The sequence below is a fragment of the Humulus lupulus genome, chromosome 5 (assembly GCF_963169125.1).
Source record: "Humulus lupulus chromosome 5, drHumLupu1.1, whole genome shotgun sequence".
Lineage (NCBI taxonomy): Eukaryota > Viridiplantae > Streptophyta > Magnoliopsida > Rosales > Cannabaceae > Humulus > Humulus lupulus.
Genome location: NC_084797.1, coordinates 70,736,441 through 70,754,225, shown reverse-complemented (window position 1 = coordinate 70,754,225; position 17,785 = coordinate 70,736,441). Strand labels below are relative to the sequence as shown.

The window sequence follows — 17,785 nt, the reverse complement described above, 5'->3', positions numbered from 1 at the left end:
TAATTGAATTAGTTAATTATATTTATAAAGATGAAAAAAGTGATACTTTTCAATAAGTTGTTTATAGAAGTTTTGACTGCCAGACTCTCTCTCAAAAAAAGAAAGTGATCAACCTTTTGAATCATACGTACCCACACACATCCTTGTGTGTTTGAGGATTGGTCTGGAAGATCAAGGTGTGAGCTTTTAGAACTGGATAGGAAGATCGTTGTTTTATACAAAAAGATTCGAGGATTCTTGATAGGCTACAAGAGGTAATCTTGATTCTATTTGTATGTGATTTAATATATCTATATATGTATGATCCAGGATGATATTAATAAAAAAAAAATTAAAAGACCCATTCCACTACGTAACTTTGATTTACACTTTTAATACCAGGTAGTAGTATCCATATATCTATATATGTATGATCAGGTAGTAGTATCCATAGTCTCGGTGAGGAGTCTTATTTATCACATGCATGTACCCCACCTCCTTAAATGTGAGGAACTTGTGGCTTTGCTAATGGTACAGCATGCACAAACAGGTGAGGATCATCCATGCGTTTGGCGCAAGCTGTGTTGGAGAAATCCCATAGTGATCCAAGACCTATACTAAGAAGTCATGAAAAGGGAAGTGGCAGCCAAATCTTAAAATATATACCCCGAACTGAACAAATCAACTCCTCTAAAACTCAACTAATTCTTAAAGAACTCGGGGGCAGTTGTTGTCACTGATTAAGAAAGAGGAGCGAAATGAAAGAGTTATCTCTGGGATAGGAATTAAGGTGACTATATGGTCAAGGGTGTTGAAGAAAAAGAGAAGACAGAAAACTCTAACGCAATCTTTGTGGAGATAATAAACTTTGACAGAGGGCCAATGGAGTTATCATGGAGGTCAGTTACTCTGGGTCAGTTGTCACCATCTTCATGCAAGTAACTCCATGTCAAACTAGGGTGAGTCATGACACAGTGAAATTTTTTATTTCTATTGTTCGGTATCTCAAAGGAAGAAATATGGGAAGGTCAAACAGAGGAATCGAAAGATGAGTAGTTCCTTTGATGAGGGGCCCCTGGTAAGGGAGAGCAAATAGGAGTAGTTGATTCACATTACCATGTGTTAATATTGTTACGACTCACTTATGACATTCCATCTTTATATGTGGTTGAGATACTACTAGTAGGCTTTGCCGCTATGGGAATTTCCTTGAGGAAGAAAGAAAGGTAGTGACCTCTGTTTTAGTCAGCATCTACTATGGTGATCGAGCTAGTGCTAGTTGACTCAAGATTGACAAATCTCACAAGAACTATCTCAAAGACAACTACTTATTCTCTACCTTTAGTTCCACTAGGTTTGTTTAGTCCCCTTTGAGTTGACATTAATCACCAAATAAGCTCTCCTATAGCTATCATAAACTAACAAAGAGATATGAATGGCAAGATTGATAATATTGTTACTAAGATGTAATCCATTAGACTGATTTGGTCCAACACTACTATGGTGTAAGGCTCCACGTCTGGATGCATCTTTTTCTTCAAGACCTTCTCCTTTATTGAGATGTAAGCCTTTACCAACTCTCCTCGAATGGGTTTAGGTTAGTGGTCAGTTTGTGGAACTTTTGGCCCAAAGCTCATCAATTATATCGCACAATGGAGGATTTTCAAGCATACCATGCCTTACACAAATCTCCCAACAAGATAAAAAATTTTATACCTGGCCCTATTGCATGAAAATATCAACTCTCCATGGGAGTTAGAGAACAAGTGTATGACAAGTAAAGGCCCTTGTCTGGCACTCAAAGTTCTTGCCCCTTGAGCTAGTAGAAATGCAACTCACCCTTTTGGAATTGCACACAGAACTTTAAGTTGCTACAAGAGCAGTCATGAAGAAGTTGTTAAGGTCGGTGGAAGGCCAATGCTATAGAACAGGCTACCAATGAGGCTTTAGAGACCAAGCTGTAGGTCGAGTGCAAAGTAGTGCAAGCACAATCTTCACAGTCCTAGGTTGTCAAGGACTTTAATAACTCTAAAGAGTTTGTAAAATTTTGCATGTTCATTACTACGAAGATGTCGAGAGCCAACCTGAAACTAATGTAGATTGGTTTTTTCTGGTCAAAATAATTAAGGTGGGCGATTTCAATGAGACTGTCAAAATAAATCCCTTTGAAACACAATGAGGCACAGGACGACATTCAAATGAAAGGCTTCATTGCGAGCCTACTAGAGACAATAGTAAAATATTTAAGCAAATGAAAGGAAGCCCCACCTTCAAAAGACAAAGTTAATAATCATTAAGTAGGATTGAAAATCCTATGAACAAACTCCAAATTGAAACAACATCAACCAATGTTCCACTTACGACCAATTAATGAACCCCAACAATAGAAAAATAGAGAAAGATACGAGTTTGTTAATCACCAATCAAGAGATTAATGTAGCAAGCTAATATTTGCGATTAGAAAATTGCTCGAAGAAAATATACATTTGGCTATTATTATCAATAAGTATTATTGGCCAATTATAAAAGCCAAACATTATTTATTAACTTGATATAGATCTACAGACAAGGCAATTATTTAAAATATAAAGACAAGTAGTTATACTCCATTCGCAATACGACCAGAAGTTAATTAAGATAATGACTTGAATATAAAAGAGTAAATACTCGTTTAGTATTTTGTGTTTTATTAAAATACAAACTTGGTAACGTTTGTTTCTGATAATTATCAATCGATACCCTCTGTTTGCAAAACCTACATACTTTAGTACCCTCTATGGGTTTAAATTTTTAATATTCTCATATTACCCCTCACTTTAGTAATTTATTTGATTTTCAATTGTTTTATTGTTTTTAAATGATTTAAATATATTTTCAAAATTCATAAAATAAAAAAAATATTTAATTAAAACTTTAAAATAACTTCAATAAACAAAATTATTATTAAATCTAATTTAATTCATTAAAAAAATTGGAATACAAAAATTAAAAAACTAATTAAAATTTTATTAATTAACTTTAATTAACATATTTCACCCTGTACGCCCTGATTTTCCAACGGGCTATTAGCGAGCTGAGATACGGCCTAAACTATATCAGCCACGTGGATTCCCCCCTGACCGGAGCTGTTGTCGTCAGGTCCTGCCTCGTTAGCTAGGGGTATCCAAAGGTTCGCCAAGATTGTTTAAGGACTGAGTTTGGACTCTGAAGGCCACAGGTCGAGGGAAGCATCCAGCTCGTGGTACGAGCTAGAGTTGGAGGCTGTGACCTTTTATAAAGTCAACCACGCAAGGTAAACGTGCATATATCAGACATCACATGTCTGATATATCCCTGACTTCTCAGACACGCAGCATGAACGTGCGTATTCAGACACCCACGACTGGGTTGGGCCGTGCGGCCCATTATCCCCCTTACCTATTGATTAGACCACACTTCATGTGTCAGGTTTTAGGAATTAATCATGAATGTCACAGAGTTGACATGATAGATAAGAAGGTCACGGGATGACCTTCTTACCAACTCCCAGGTGCCCTCTCCTATAAATATGGAGACCTTGGGAGTTGCAAAGGGTTGGATTCTATTGTTTAAGGAAATACACTATAAAAGAATACCAAGCATATAGCAATAATATTGGCTGGTGGAGTAGAAGGATTTTAACCTTTGAACCACCTAAAAACGTGATTGTGTCACCAGTCCACTTACAAAGATCATTCATCTATTTCGGTTCATAGCTAAGCACTAATCCCTTCCTCTTATTTTCGTAATTACCTGTTGGCGAAGAACCGCGTCAACAGTTTGGTGCTTTCATTGAGAGAGAGTTAGATTGGTGCTATCGCAACATCCACTATGGTGACCACTCGATCAAGACACGGTAACGAGACGGAACAGCATGATGGGCAGGAGGCTCATCATATCGCCATCCCCGGTGAACAAATTCCTGAGAACCAGCAGCGGCCGGGCAAACAGCCAGTGGGCCAAGATGACACTGGAAGTTCGGCGCCCCGGCCACCTAATCCAAACCCAGATTTTTACACTGTGGTAGAGATGGAAAACGCTCAGCTGAGGAGCCAACTAGAGAAAGCTAATCAGCAGATTAAGGAGGTGTTGGCCCGACTACCCCCTCTTACAACCGACGCTAACGTCGGAAAGAGGCAAGGCGAGACTCATAAGTCGCGCCGTGGTAATTGGTCCAGGCCTAGCCGTTCGGACAGACCGCCGGCATCCAACTCTATTCCCTCATCGCACCGTCGAGAGGCAAACTTCGAAGAAATGCCTAGAGTCGAACAACAGTATAGCCGTTCGGTCCGAACTTCAACTCCCAGCTCCCAACCAGCCTCGAGCGCGCCCAGGAGAGCTCGAGGAAGTTCCAGAAGGTGATCCGGGGAGGGCTCACAATGTCAGCCCATCCCCACCAGCCATCCTGCGCCTCGTCCAGATCGCCAGGCGCGGGACCCGCAGGTTGGCAGGGCCGAAAAGCCCCCACCTAACTTGATCCGCCCTGACGGAACTAGGATCGCATCTTCGGTCAGGCATCCTCCGTCTCCAATAAGATATCCATCTCCTCCTCGGCCCTTCCGAGATATTCCAGCCTACGGAAGCAGCAGGAGAAACCCACCGTCCCCAGGACCTTCCCGATGTAGCAGGGCGCCGAGAGAGAGCTCGGATCCTCACACCCCAAAGGTGGACTCCGAAATTTTCTAACGGGAGCTACTGGACCGGTAGTCGCCGGAGCGACCTTTCTGGCGGAGACCTGCGTCAACGCTTAAGCTCGGCGCAAAGTCCTCAAGCCACCCAGAGGGGCGACCTTCGAGATCGCCTTAACTCTCATAGAGGAGAACCAGTGGGAGGTGGCAGCCATGCTCGCTCAGGGGGAGACCTGTCCAAGGTGCGTAACGGCGGGAACACCCCAAATAACCTATCTCAAGATAGGAGGAGCAATAACCCACCAAACGTACACAGTGGATCCGGAGCTGTTGAGCAGCCTCGGAATAACCAAGGAAATCAGGACAAAGCCCTCGAACGCCTGGCTCAAATGGAGGAACTAATGAGGAAGCTCCTGTCAGAGAAAGAGAAAGATGAATATGATTAGGGGGACGAGCTGGAGCTCTTTGCCCCCAGCATAGCAGCAACGGCATACCCACCCAGTTTCCGTATGCCGCACCTGTCCAAATTCAACGGGGACGGAGACCCGTCGGATCATCTGGGGATGTTCAACACCCTGATGATGGCCCACAACATTGGTCCTGAGCTGAGATGTTTGATATTTCCCTCCACATTGATCGGATCAGCCAGACAGTGGTTCAAACAAAGCAAGAAACAATCAATCAGCTCCTGGAAAACTTTCTCTGCAGACTTCAAGAGGGCATTCCGAGCCTCCCAGGCTGCCCGCATCAAGGCCGACTCTCTGACTAACGTGAGGCAGCAGCCCGACGAGCTTTTGAAGGCTTACCTGAGCAGGTTCGCGAATGTCGCTGCTCGGGCCAGAGACGCAGATGACAGCTCCAAGCTCATGGCTTTGAGGACTGGAATCCTCGTCGGAGGGGGACTTTGGAACGAAATACAAAGGAAAGGAGTCAGCTCAGTAAATGAATTCCTGAATAGGGCCCAAGGATGGATCAACTTAGAGGAAGCCCAAGCCTCAGCTGCAGGAACCAGCCAGGTCCCTGAGCAGCCCGCTGGAGTGGGAACGGAGGTCGTGACTACGACCCAGAACATTACACAGAATAACCAGTTCGGTGGAGGCAAAAGAAAGGGGAACGGCGAGGGCAACCAGCACGGCCCAAAGAAGAATAAGTCTGTAGAAAAATTTAAGCCGGTCTACGCAACTTATACATAGCTCACCCACTCTAGGGAGAACATCTTCCTGGCGAATTCTGCTCGCCTCCCCTGGAAGAAGCCGGAGCCGTTGAAGCACCAAAAGGGGAAGAGAGACACCTCCAAGTTTTGCCATTTTTCACAACGACGTTGGCCACAATACTGATGATTGTAGGCATTTGAAAGATGAGATCGAAACTCTCATCAGAGCTGGCCCCTTGGCTCAGTACGCGCGGCTCAAGAAATGCGGCTTTAGCCCGACTCAAGAAATGCGGCTTTATCCGTGAAGCCAAGTTTCCGATTTGGGTCGCCAACCCCGTGCTGGTCCCAAAGCCCAACGAGAAGTGGCGGACCTGCATCGACTTCTCCGACCTGAATAAAGCCTGCCCCAAAGATTGTTTTCCCTTGCCAAGGATCGACCAATTGGTGGATGCCACGGCGGGGCACGAGCTCATGTCCTTTATGGACACGTACTCAGGCTACAATCAGATCGCCATGAATCCGGCGGACCAGGAACACACCAGCTTCATGACCCCGACTAACGTGTAATGTTACAAGGTCATGCCGTTCGGGCTGAAGAACGCCGGCGCTACATACCAGAGGTTAGTAAATAGAATGTTCTCCAACCAGATCGGGAAGAACATGGAAGTGTACGTTGACGACATGCTAGTCAAGTCAAAGACTGTCGATAACCATGTTTCCGAGGAGTGCTTCAAGATATTACAGGAGTATGGCATGAGGCTTAATCCACAGAAGTGCACTTTTGGAGTCACATCTGGAAAATTCCTAGGTTTCATCGTCAATACCCGAGGAATCAAGGCAAACCCAGACAAGATCAGATCATTACTCGAGCTTCCCTCACCCAAGTCGTGCAGAGACGTCCAAGGCCTGGCAGGAAGGGTGGCAACCCTCAATCGGTTTATTTCAAAATCCACCGATAAGTGCCTGCCATTCTACAACCTGCTCCGAGGAAATAAGAAGTTCGAATGGACAGAAGAGCTCGATCTGAAGGCACATCTGGCCGAGCCACCCGTATTATCCAAACCAAAGGCAGGAGAGCCTCTTTTTCTCTACCTAGCTATCACAGAGGATGCAGCTAGTGCCGCGTTGGTCCGAGAAGAAAACCGGGTTCAGAAACCGGTCTATTACATCAGCAAGAGACTTCTCGGAGCTGAATCCCGATACCCTTTGATGGAAAAATTGACGTTCTGCCTTATCACGGCCTCCCGAAAGCTCAGGTCGTACTTCCAGTCCCACTCAGTGCACGTCATGACCGATCAGCCTTTAAGGCAGGTTTTGCAAAAACCTGAAGCATCGGGACGCTTGTTAAAGTGGGCTATTGAACTCAGTCAGTTCGAGATTTTGTACACCCCACGAACTGCTATAAAAAGTCAGGCCCTGGCCGATTTTATGGCAGAGTGCACAGGATTCCGGGAGGATCCTGCAGAAGACTCACCCCAAGTCACCTCGGCCCAGGCATCGTGGAAGATCTTCATGGATGGTTCATCCAACAAAAACGGCTCCGGGGCTGGAATCATTTTGATATCCCCTGAGGGACATAGATTCCACTCGGCGCTGAGATTCGGGTTCAAGGCCTCCAACAACGAGGCTGAGTACGAAGCTTTGAAGGCGAGCTCCGTCCAGTGCTTCAGTGACTCCCATCTCGTGGTAAACCAGGTTCTGGGAGAATATCAAGCATGAGGACCCAAGATGGCTGCCTACCTAGCGAAGGTAAAAGTTGAGCTGTCCGCGTTTGGGTGAGGCTCAATCGAGCAGATACCTCGGGAGCAGAACGCTAACGCAGACGCTCTTGCCAAGCTCGCCACCTCCGGGGAGATGGAGGCTCTGGGGTTAGTTCCAATAGAGTTCTTGGAAAAACCAAGTATAGAAGAAGTCAAGACGGAGGTCGAGATGATCGACTCTAGGCCGACCTGGATGACCCCCATCCTTGAGTATCTCGTCGAGGGGAAACTGCCTGAAGGGCGTAATGACGCGCGGCGGGTACTGTACCAGGCCCCAAGATACACGATGGTAGACGGGGTGCTATACCGACGTGGGCACTCCCTACCTCTCCTACGATGTGTTATTCCAGGCGAAGCAAAGGCCATCCAGCAGGAGGTGCATGAGGGTTTTTGCGGGGATCACACTGGGGGCCAAAGCTTGGCCCTAAAGGTCTTAAGGCAAGGATATTACTGGCCCACTCTGTCCAAGGACTCGATCTCGTATGTCAAGAAGTGCGACAAGTGCCAGCGATTCGCCACAGTTGCCCGAGCTCCCCCAGTCGAGCTGAAGATGATCTCTTCCCCATGGCCATTCGCAGTGTGGGGGATCGACTTGGTTGGCGCCCTCCCTACTGGGAAAGGCGAGGTCCATTACGCCGTGGTGGCCATTGACTACTTTACGAAATGGGCTGAGGCAGAACCTTTGGCGATGATAACTTCCAAAAAATTCCTCGACTTCGTGGTTAAGAGCATTATCTGCCAATTCGGGCTGCCCAAGAAGATCGTTTCCGACAATGGGACTCAGTTCGACAGCGATCTGTTCACCGAGTTTTGTGAAAGGTACGGAATTGTGAAAAGCTTCTCCTCCGTGGCCTATCCTCAGGCGAATGGTCAGGTCGAGGCCGTCAATAAGACTCTAAAGGTGAGCCTCAAGAAGAGACTAGACGAAGCCAAGGGGGTCTGTCCAGAACAGCTCCCCCAGGTTCTGTGGGCATACTCGCACCAGACTCCTACGGGTCACACTCCTTTCTCCCTGACTTTTGGGAGTGAGGCGGTCCTCCCCGTGGAGATTAAGGTGCCTTCGCATAGAGTCCAGGCATATGACCAGGACCGCAACCACGAGCTACTTTGTGCTTCCCTTGACTTGGTTGATGAAAGATGAGAAGATTCGCAACTCCAGCTAGCACACTACAAGCAAAAAATCACTCGTTATTTCAACTCAAAAGTCAAAAAGCGCGCCTTTAGCATGGGTGAGCTGGTCCTCAGGAGGGTTTTCTTAGCCGGTAAGGATCCCAAAGATGGAGTATTGGGACCGAACTGGGAAGGGCCATATCAAATCATCGAGGTCATTAAAGAAGGAACTTACAAATTAGCTCAGCTCGATGGAGGGTCAGTCCCACGAACTTGGAACGCCATCCATTTGAAGAGATATTATCAATGACCCCCTTGTAAGGCCTAAAAGGCCATTTTTTTATGTATTAAGCAATGAGAATTAACTTTTCGTTTATGATTGTACATGTTTACAAGTGTAATCTAAAGTAACCACGAAAGACCCTTTCTTAGTTACTTGGGGGGCATATGGTGCCTGGATATAACCAGGTCGCCTTAAAGACTTAGAGGTTAATTCAAATTGATTGATCGCTGTTTTTCTTAAAAAAACGCGAGATATTGATAAAGGATTAACGCGAACTAAGCTCTACCCTGGATATAACCAGGTTTTAAAACTTAGAAGTTAATTTAAATCGATTGATCGTTGTTTTTCTTAAAGAACACGAGATATTGATAAAAATTAACACGAACTAAGTTTTCAAACTAAGTTCCTGGACATAACCAGGTCATAAAACTTAGAAGTTAATTTAAATCGATTGATCGTAGTTTTTCTTAAAGAGCACGAGATATTGATAAAAATTAACGTGAACTAAGTTTTCAAACTAAGTTCCTGGACATAACCAGGTCATAAAACTTAGAGGTTAATTTAAATTGACTGATCGTTGTTTTTCTTAAAGAGCACGAGATATTGATAAAAATTAACTCGAACTAAGTTTTTCAAAATAGTAACTAAAATGCGTAAAGGCAAAAGGAAATAAACCAATCAAAGGTAAAAAATTGATAAAAACCGATTATCTCGAGGTAGAAAAACTTCATGCAAAGTTACACAAAAAAAAAATGAGAATATTAAAGGAATGGGTACGAAAAAGAAAGGCCCTAAGCTCCACCAGGCTGCCCCATGGAGGTCGCCGTCTCGCCCTCCTGCTCGGCTACAACGGATGCCTCCCCGGTTTCAGAAGGTGCCTGTTGCTGGAGGCGAGCTTTGAACCCCTCCAGGAAGACCTCCCCGTCCGCTCCTAAGAAGGAGAAGTCGCCGTCCGGGTTATAAGCCCAGCAGTGGTAGAGCATGTCCTCCATGGCGGTGTTGGAAGCTGCCTTCTCTGTTTCCAAGGCGGCCTTGGCCTCCTCGGCCCCGGCCTTCGCAGAGTCTAGCTCGACCACCGCGGCAGCAAGGGCGGCTTTGGTAGCCTCGACCTCTTGAAGCTTGGGACGGGCTTCTTCCAGCTCGGCCTGCACGCCCGCCAGGGCATCCTTGGCCTCTTTTTCTTTCTGTTGGGCCGTCTGCAAGGAAGTTTAATGGGTGGCCACAACCGCCTGATGCTCACCCCTCATATCCTCGAGCTGGGCCTTGGTCCTGGCTATGCTCCGGTGAAGGGCCAAGACGCTCTGCAAAAACGGAGAGGCAACTGCCTTAGAAAAAAAAAATAAGAAAGGAAAAACAGGGCAAGGCATGATAATCAGAAATCATAAAAGGGTAAGGTCAGCTTACCGTTAGGGCCATGCCCAATGAAGATTCCATTACGCCCACCGGGCTCCTTGTTTCGATGGCCCGCAGCTCCCTCTCATTGAAGCGGTAGAAGTGGCTGACGGCGTAGCTCGCCGTCTCATACACCGTCCCCCTGAAAGACATCTGGAATCTTCTCCAGATCCTGGGGGTCCACCGGGATACGTACCTTGGGGGCGCACTTTCCGAGGCCCCGAGCTCCGCCCCTGTGTCCCGGACAAAGGCCGGAGCTCGCGGAGGGGGTGGGGGCATGTTCTCCACTACAGCAAGAGGTGTAGTTTCCTCGGCCTGGGCAGCTGGGGTCTGCTCTTTCCCCTTTGCGGGGGACTTGGTTGGGGTCCCAGCGGCTTTCTTTGCCACCCGGAGCTTCTTCATTTTGGGCCTAGAGGCCCCAGCTGAGGAGTTCCCTCCGATGAACATGGCTCGCAAATTTCTCCCCCGGGCTGAGACATCTCCTCTGGAAAAACAAAGACAACATCAATATGTCAGTAAGCAGTCATGCAAAAACAAAAACAAGGGGGAAAAAAGCAAAACTCAAGTATATATATAAACTAAAGGGAATCCTACCCCCCGAGCTAGAAGAGGAATCTATGGTCACGACCATCGGCCCCGGAGCTTCTGCGGGGGAATCTAAGACAATTACTTCTCGAGCTGGCGCGGGTTCTGGATCCGAGGCTGTCTCAGGACTAGACTCTTCTACGTATTGCCTAAGACCCGGAGCTACGACACCGTCCCGGAGTGATGGCCACGACCGAAGGTTAGTCCCATACTCCTCGAATAGGACCGACCTAAAGCCTAGGGTGTTGTCAACAGCTAGGGTACCCCTAAGGCGGCTACTTTCGTAATCCAACACGAGCTGGTCGACGCAATGGAGCAGGGTTTCATCAAAGTCTGGGTCACTTCGATGGCGTTGGACGATCTGTTTGGCATTGAGCCTAGCTAGCCGGGGGTCTGCAATGGCCCTATCTAAGTTCCTAAACATATATGGGTTACCTTGGCCGGAGGGACCTGCAACTGCTCCGGACCAGATCCTCTCCTCGTCCGTTCTTTGGGCGACCTCCAACGCCCGCTTCCTCGTCCTCACGAGGGGCACCTCGTCCTCCTCATTCTCATCCCCCGCGTCCTCATCCACGGGGATAGGCCTCATCTCGCGAGCTGGGGGAGGCACCCGGGGCCTCCTTAGGTTCAGAGTCTGGCCTGGGGAGATCAGCTTACAGGCCAGCATCGTCTCGTCTGTCACGAGCTGGCAATAGTCTTTTTCACTGGGGGGCAAGCCCGCCAGTGTCTCGTACTGGCTCCCGAGAATCACAGACTTCTCTGTCCTCGCAAAAATAGCTGCAGAATTATTCTAAGTCAGAAATGGATACAGGGGGGAGCTAACCGATACTTAACTTACGAGCTAGAGATGAAAGGTACTTATGAGGACGGTTGAAGTAGTGCAGGTCGAAGTTGCGAAACCCCTTGGACATAAAGAACTGGTCTTTGAAGTCGTTGGGGTGGCTGGGCAGCTCGATGACCGCAGACGTATTTGGAAACCGGGTTAAGTAATAGAACCCGTCGCCTCACCCCCGCTGCTCCGGGCTGGATTTGAGGCAGAAAAAGTATAAGATATCTGCCGGAGTGGGGACCTCCCACTCCTGTTTCAGGAACAGATATCTCAACCCTGCCAACAAATGATAGGAGTTGGGGGGGAGCTGGAAAGGGGCCAACCTCACATAATTGAGGAAGTCGGCGAAGTACTGATCCAACGGGAGGAAAGCCCCGGCTTTGAAGTGTTCGTCACTCCAGGCCGCGAATTCCTCGTCGAGCGGCGCACAGCTCCGCTCACCTTTTGCGGGAGGTCGGGCGATGAGGGCGCCCCTCCCCAGTTCGATGCCATGGGAAAGGAATATCTTGTTCACTTTCCCCTGGTCAGTGATCTTCGAGATGATCCTTTCAGCCTCGAAGAAAGCATCGGGCGCCACCTCGAGCTCCTGCTCCATGGCCGGCCCGAAGACAGGGATTGGGGAGTCCGTCATCACCTTTTTTCCCTTGGATTGTTGGGAGGACGAGCTGCCGGCGATCCTCTTTGGAGCGTTCTTCTTGGGTGCCATCTGGTCGCCTGGCGAACAAAAGAAAAGATTTCAGAAAATGCGACCTAAGCATAAGGAAGAATCAAGAGAAGTGTTTCATTTGCACGAGCTGAGGTAATCTCAACCCGTGGAGAGTGAGACCACGCGGTTCTATGAACACACGCCTGTGCTCCCAACAGATCCCCGATTACTCAGAATTCGTGTGTCAGGATAGAAATTTGCCTTGGAAGGAAAGTTTCAGTAGGCAAGAGAGGCAAAACCGCCTGTGAAGCGTGTCCCCTAAGCTACCCGGTTTTGCACCCAAAATACTGGATATTTTAAACAAGCGTACCAAAAATCCTACCCAGAAAATTTCCCCAGAAAATGTATCCTGTAAACCGTGTTCCTAAATGGTTTTCTACTGCAAGAGATACCCTAACCTAAAGGCTTTTTTCCTTCATACCCACAAAAAACCAAAAAAACCTTTCATGCAATTACAGTAAATATTTACCTAGGCTACAGTGAAAAATAATTTCAAAACATGCACGGTCAGGAGACTTACAGAGTGTTCTGGTTGAGAAGAGGATGAAGGGATCGTCTGGGTTGGGGCTTCGTCGGAGTAGTTGATTCCAAAGCTTCAAGGGAGCCCTTACACCTGAACTTCTTGAGCGCTGGGAATGGCAGCCGGAAAGAAGAGGGTTTTTCTTTTGAAAATGAAGAAGAGTGAAGAAGAAGAAAAATTCTGAAAAATTTCAAATGAACAGGTGGCCCATGCGTAAGGTGGCCACCCTTTTTATATACATGAAAGGTCACGTGAGAGGGGCCGTTGGATTGCCCTGATGTGGGATCCAAGGCTCTCCACTCGAAAGACGAAACGACGGCTGAGTATAGGCTAGGCCATTTAAAGTGGTTCTCGGAAGACGTACCGTCACCAACCACGATGTTCCACATATTCGGCGCCTGCGTAAAATGTGGAATATGAGGAGTTCATGGGGAAGCCTAAAAGCCCCTACTGTGGCCCTATACGACGTCGTGTACCACGAGCAGGGGCTTGGGGGCAAATGTACGCCCTGATTTTCCAACGGGCTATTAGCGAGCTGAGATACGGCCTAAACTATATCAGCCACGTGGATCCCCCTGACCGGAGCTGTTGTCCTCAGGTCCTGTCTCGTTAGCTAGGGGTATCCAAAGGTTAGCCAAGATTGTTTAAGGACTGAGTTTGGACTCTGAAGGCCACAGGTCGAGGGAAGCATCCAGCTCGTGGTACGAGCTAGAGTTGGAGGTTGTGACCTTTTATAAAGTTAACCACGCAAGGTAAACGTGCATATATCAGACATCACGTGTCTGATATACCCTGACTTCCCGGACACGCAGTATGAACGTGCGTATTCAGACACACACGATTGGGTTCGGCCGTGCGGCCCATTATCCCCCTTACCTATTGATTAGACCACACTTCATGTGTCAGGTTTTAGGAATTAATCATGAATGTCACAGAGTTGACATGATAGGTAAGAAGGTCACGGGATGACCTTCTTACCAACTTCCAGGTGCCCTCTCCTATAAATATGGAGACCCTGGAAGTTGCAAAGGGTTGGATTCTATTGTGTAAGGAAATACCCTGTAAAAGAATACCAAGCATATAGCAATAATATTGGCTGGTGGAGTAGAAAGATTTTAACCTTTGAACCACCTAAAAACGTGATTGTGTCACTAGTCCACTTACAAAGATCATTCATCTATTTCGGTTCATAGTTAAGCACTAATCTCTTCCTCTTATTTTCGTAATTAACTGTTGGCGAAGAACCGCGTCAACACACCCAATCTCATTCTTACTATCTCAGTTCCCCACCCTCTCAATCTCACCCTCATTTTAGTGATTTATTTGATTTTCAATTGTTTTATTATTTTTAAATAATTTAAAAATATTTTTAAAAAAATCATAAAATAAAATAAATGTTTAATTAAAACTATAAATTGTAGGTTGCAGACGAAATTCTCTACCCTTCGCCAATGGCGTCTTCCGTGACTGAGCATCAGCCTTTTACCCACCTTGCCTCCTCCAGCCCAGATCTACAGATCGAAGTCAGCCGCCCATTACCCACCTTGCCTCCTCTAGCCCAGATCTACAGATCTGAAGCCTCGTTCATCTCCCCATGTTATATTTGAAGCCTCATTTTTCACCCACACCATAACTGAAGCTTCATCTGCACCCACGCCAGATTTGAAGCCCCACGATTGTCTAAAATTTTGAATCTCTCTGTCATCGCCCAATCGATTCTCCACTACCAGCTACCCTGCGTTCGTTGCCCAGATCTCCTGTCGCCGTCCATCAATCTACGTAAGGCAAGGGAAGAAGAAGGAGAAGAAGAAGAGGAATGCTGCCGAACGATGAGGTAGGAAGAAGAAGAAGAATAAGAGGCGGAAAGGAGAAAAGAAATTCAATTTTTAGTTTATGTTAGATTAGTTTTAATTTTTGATATGTTGTTTTTTATATTTGATTTACATTTAAGTGTCTAAGTTCTTAATTTTGATTTTTATTCATTAAAATTATTTTACATTTTAATTCATTTAAATGTATTTAATAATTAAAATATGAGGGCATTTTGGTCATATTAAAAAATAATATGACCAAAATAGGCTTAGAATATTAATTTGTTCCATTTTGTAAAACACAGGATTTAAATTGTCAATTAACACAACACAGAGTCCGATCGGTAACTTTTGTAAAATACGGGGTCCAAAATGATATTTACCCTAAGTTTAATTAATTAAAACAAACAAAAATTGGAATTAAAATATTAAAAAACTAATTAAATTCTTATAAATTAACTTTCAATAAACCCAAATTTTAATTTAAATAATGAAAAAAACTCATATTTCACTCAATCTCACTCTCACCATCTCAGTTCCTACCCTCTATATCTCACTCACATTTTTTTTAATTTCAAAGTTGGATCGATTTGTCAATTAAATTTAAATTTCGGCTTATTTAAAATTAATTAATAAGATTTTAAATAGTTTTTTATTTTTTCAATTAAATAAATTTATTTTTAAAATAATTTTGTTTATTAAAATTGTTGACACGGTTTTTCGCCAACAGTGAATTAAGAAAATAACAAGGTTGATTAGTGCTTGATAATAAACCGAAATAAGAAATAAACTATCAAAGACACAAATCTTTTTACGTGGTTCAGTGGTTAAAATCCACCTACTCCACAAATCTATATTTTTACTGCTTTTCTCTCTCTATTTTGGCAGAGTTTCAGTATTATAGAATAATCGTCCCCTTTTCCTCTCCAATATTCCCAGTATTTATAGAGAAATTCCATGGACATGTTTGGGCAACCGCGTGAGTCAATCTCGGATTTACATATTTATTACAAAATATTCCAATTTATGGTAGGATATGATCTGGTCACGAAATAAATGGTCTCCTAATATCTGGGACATTAAAAAATTATAGGCTGGCCATAAATGATCGCATAAAAGTACCCGAGTCTTTGGGGATTCGCAGCTACGCAATATATTTGAGTTACCACGAGCTGAATATATCTCTGAGCTCGTAATATGGAGGTCGTATGAATATCATGAGCTCGCGATTCGCAACCTATGCATCCCTAGCTCGCATAACCACCGTGAAAACTGAGTTGTCCACGTGGATAATAAATGGATTCCTTGGTTATTTCTTCCACATATTTATTTGCCAGTTGTACATCGGAGCTTGATAGAGTATTTTTCTTGTGTCCTTTCTTTTCTAAGGTAGCCTTCCCATATTCCACTATGGGGGTCATCCAGGTCAGCCTTATGTCGATCATCTCGACCTCTACCGTTTTTTCGTCACGCTCGGACTTTCCAAGAGCTCCACTGGCACTACATTCAAAGTCTCAACTTCCTTGGTGGTGGCAAGCCTTGCCAAAGCGTCAGCATTAGAGTTCTGCTTGCGAGGTATCTGTTCAACAGTACTGTACTCAAATTCGGATAGATTTCCCTTTACCTTAGATAGGTAAGCCGCCATCTTGGTACCTCGAGCTTGATACTCCCCCAACACCTAATTGACCACGAGCTGGGAATCGCTATAACACTGTACGACCCTCGCTTTGAGCTCCTTCGCTATGCTAAGTCCACCTAGCAAGGCCTCATATTCGGCTTCATTGTTAGATGCTTTGAATCCGAATCTCAGAGATGTATAGAATCGATGTCCTTCTGAAGAGATTAATATGATCCTAGCTCCGGATCCGTTCTCGTTTGATGGCCCATCTATGAATATTTTCCACAATTCCTACACTGGTTCCTTCAAAAGCTCCTATTGAAATCTGGTGCATTCAGCCACAAAACCAGCAAGAGTCTGGCTTTTGATTAAGGGCCATGGTACATACAATATTTCGAACTGGCTGAGTTCAACCGCCCATTTTAAAATACGTCCCGACATTTCAGGTTTTTGCAATACCTGCCTTAAAGGTTGGTCAGTCATGACGTTAATTGAATGGGACTGGAAATATGGCCAGAGCTTTCTTGAAGCCAATATTAGATAGAAAGCCATCTTTTCTATCAGTGGATATCGTGATTTAGCTCCGAGAAGTCTCTTGCTTATAATACACCAGCTTTTTAGCACGATCTTCTTCTCGAACTAACACGGCACTGACTACACTTTCTGTCACAGCCAAATAAAGGAACAGAGGTTCTCCGGACATAGGCTTAGACAATACTGGGGGCTCGGCCAAGTGCGTTTTTAGGTCGAGGAATGCCTGATCGCATTCCTCAGTCTATTCAAATTTCTTGTTTCCTCTGAGCAAGTTGTAGAATGGCAAGCACTTGTCAGTGGATTTTGAAATAAAATGGTTCAACGCTGCCACATTTCCAGTCAGACTCTGAACTTCTTTACGCGACCTAGGTTAGGGTATTTCCAACAATGTTTTGATTTAATCAGGGTTCGCCTCTATCCCCCTTGTATTGACTATGAATCCCTGAAATTTTCCCGATGCCACTCCAAAAGTACACTTCTGGGGATTTAGTCTCATATTATACCTCCTCAAGATCTCAAAACATTCATTCAAATCAGATACATGATTATCGACAGTCTTGGATTTGACTAGCATATCGTCGACATACACTTCCATATTTTTCCCGATCTGACCAACAAACATTTTGTTGACTAACTGTTGGTAGGTAGCTCCGGCATTCTTCAGCCCGAAGGGCATAACTTTATAACAATATACATTAGTTGGTGTTATAAAGCTAGTATGCTCTTGGTCCACAGGATTCATCGCGATCTGGTTATATCCAGAATACGCATCCATGAAAAACATGAGCTCATGTCTCGCGGTGGCATCTACCAACTGATCAATCATCGGCACTGGAAAGCAATCTTTAGGACAAGCTTT

At 45.3% G+C, this 17,785-nt stretch overlaps 1 long non-coding RNA gene across 1 annotated transcript; it reads right to left on the bottom strand.

Moving 5' to 3' along the window:
* Nucleotides 1-9,598: 9,598 nt before the first annotated feature.
* LOC133777432 (uncharacterized) lies at nt 9,599-14,368 on the bottom strand. Its single transcript, XR_009868560.1, has 3 exons — nt 10,918-14,368; nt 10,336-10,807; nt 9,599-10,232 (listed from the first exon to the last, which is right to left on the bottom strand). It is a non-coding gene; the product is annotated as an uncharacterized LOC133777432 (long non-coding RNA).
* Nucleotides 14,369-17,785: the final 3,417 nt, after the last annotated feature.